Below are 2500 nucleotides of genomic sequence, written 5' to 3'. Positions count from 1 at the left end.
GCTGCCTCTCGCTTCGCTCGCTGTCCGCCGCTCGCCGCTCGCTCGCGCAGCCAAAAATGGCCAGTTTTGGCCCGTTTTTGGGCCGTTTTGGCCAGTTTTTGGCCTGTTCTTGCGTCGCGCGGTGACCGTCGTGAGCGGAGCAAAATGTCAGCCATCTCAGCACCCTGGAACCCCCCGGGTGGCACAGGGCTGGATGGGGCTTTCGTATAGCAGGGACGGTGCTGCCTCTCGCTTCGCTCGCTGTTCGCCGCTCGCCGCTCGCTCGCGCAGCCAAAAATGGCCAGTTTTGGCCCGTTTTGGCCAGTTTTTGGCCTGTTTTTGCGTTGCGCGGTGACCATCTTGAGCGGAGCAAAATGTCAGCCATCTCAGCACCCTGGAACCCCCCGGGTGGCACAGGGCTGGATGGGGCTTTCGTATAGCAGGGACGGTGATGCCTCTCGCTTCGCTCGCTGTCCGCCGCTCGCTGCTCGCTCGCGCAGCCAAAAATGGCCAGTTTTGGCCCGTTTTTGGGCCGTTTTGGCCTGTTTTTGGGCTGTTCTTGCGTCGCGCGGTGACCGTCGTGAGCGGAGCAAAATGTCAGCCATCTCAGCACCCTGGAACCCCCCGGGTGGCACAGGGCTGGATGGGGCTTTCGTATAGCAGGGACGGTGCTGCCTCTCGCTTCGCTCGCTGTCCGCCGCTCGCCGCTCGCTCGCGCAGCCAAAAATGGCCAGTTTTGTCCCGTTTTTGGGCCGTTTTGGCCTGTTTTTGGGCTGTTCTTGCGTCGCGCGGTGACCGTCGTGAGCGGAGCAAAATGTCAGCCATCTCAGCACCCTGGAACCCCCCGGGTGGCACAGGGCTGGATGGGGCTTTCGTATAGCAGGGACGGTGCTGCCTCTCGCTTCGCTCGCTGTCCGCCACTCGCCGCTCGCTCGCGCAGCCAAAAATGGCCAGTTTTGGCCCGTTTTTGGGCCGTTTTGGCCAGTTTTTGGCCTGTTCTTGCGTCGCGCGGTGACCGTCGTGAGCGGAGCAAAATGTCAGCCATCTCAGCACCCTGGAACCCCCCGGGTGGCACAGGGCTGGATGGGGCTTTCGTATAGCAGGGACGGTGCTGCCTCTCGCTTCGCTCGCTGTTCGCCGCTCGCCGCTCGCTCGCGCAGCCAAAAATGGCCAGTTTTGGCCCGTTTTGGCCAGTTTTTGGCCTGTTTTTGCGTTGCGCGGTGACCATCTTGAGCGGAGCAAAATGTCAGCCATCTCAGCACCCTGGAACCCCCCGGGTGGCACAGGGCTGGATGGGGCTTTCGTATAGCAGGGACGGTGATGCCTCTCGCTTCGCTCGCTGTCCGCCGCTCGCTGCTCGCTCGCGCAGCCAAAAATGGCCAGTTTTGGCCCGTTTTTGGGCCGTTTTGGCCTGTTTTTGGGCTGTTCTTGCGTCGCGCGGTGACCGTCGTGAGCGGAGCAAAATGTCAGCCATCTCAGCACCCTGGAACCCCCCGGGTGGCACAGGGCTGGATGGGGCTTTCGTATAGCAGGGACGGTGCTGCCTCTCGCTTAGCTCGCTGTCCGCCGCTCGCCGCTCGCTCGCGCAGCCAAAAATGGCCAGTTTTGTCCCGTTTTTGGGCCGTTTTGGCCTGTTTTTGGGCTGTTCTTGCGTCGCGCGGTGACCGTCGTGAGCGGAGCAAAATGTCAGCCATCTCAGCACCCTGGAACCCCCCGGGTGGCACAGGGCTGGATGGGGCTTTCGTATAGCAGGGATGGTGCTGCCTCTCGCTTCGCTCGTTGTCCGCCGCTCGCCGCTCGCTCGCGCAGCCAAAAATGGCCAGTTTTGGCCCGTTTTTGGGCCGTTTTGGCCAGTTTTTGGCCTGTTCTTGCGTCGCGCGGTGACCGTCGTGAGCGGAGCAAAATGTCAGCCATCTCAGCACCCTGGAACCCCCTGGGTGGCACAGGGCTGGATGGGGCTTTCGTATAGCAGGGACGGTGCTGCCTCTCGCTTCGCTCGCTGTCCGCCGCTCGCCGCTCGCTCGCGCAGCCAAAAATGGCCAGTTTTGGCCCGTTTTGGCCAGTTTTTGGCCTGTTTTTGCGTTGCGCGGTGACCATCTTGAGCGGAGCAAAATGTCAGCCATCTCAGCACCCTGGAACCCCCCGGGTGGCACAGGGCTGGATGGGGCTTTCGTATAGCAGGGACGGTGATGCCTCTCGCTTCGCTCGCTGTCCGCCGCTCGCTGCTCGCTCGCGCAGCCAAAAATGGCCAGTTTTGGCCCGTTTTTGGGCAGTTTTGGCCAGTTTTTGGCCTGTTCTTGCGTTGCACGGTGACCGTCGTGAGCGGAGCAAAATGACAGCCATCTCAGCACCCTGGAACCCCCCGGGTGGCACAGGGCTGGATGGGGCTTTCGTATAGCAGGGACGGTGCTGCCTCTCGCTTCGCTCGCTGTCCGCCGCTCGCCGCTCGCTCGCGCAGCCAAAAATGGCCAGTTTTGGCCCGTTTTTGGGCCGGTTTGGCCAGTTTTTGGCCTGTTCTTGC

The sequence above is a fragment of the Musa acuminata genome, unplaced genomic scaffold, assembly GCF_036884655.1.
Source record: "Musa acuminata AAA Group cultivar baxijiao unplaced genomic scaffold, Cavendish_Baxijiao_AAA HiC_scaffold_1136, whole genome shotgun sequence".
Taxonomy (NCBI): Eukaryota; Viridiplantae; Streptophyta; class Magnoliopsida; order Zingiberales; family Musaceae; genus Musa; species Musa acuminata.
The sequence above is the reverse complement of the archived record's forward strand: the minus strand, read 5'-3'. Positions refer to the sequence as shown.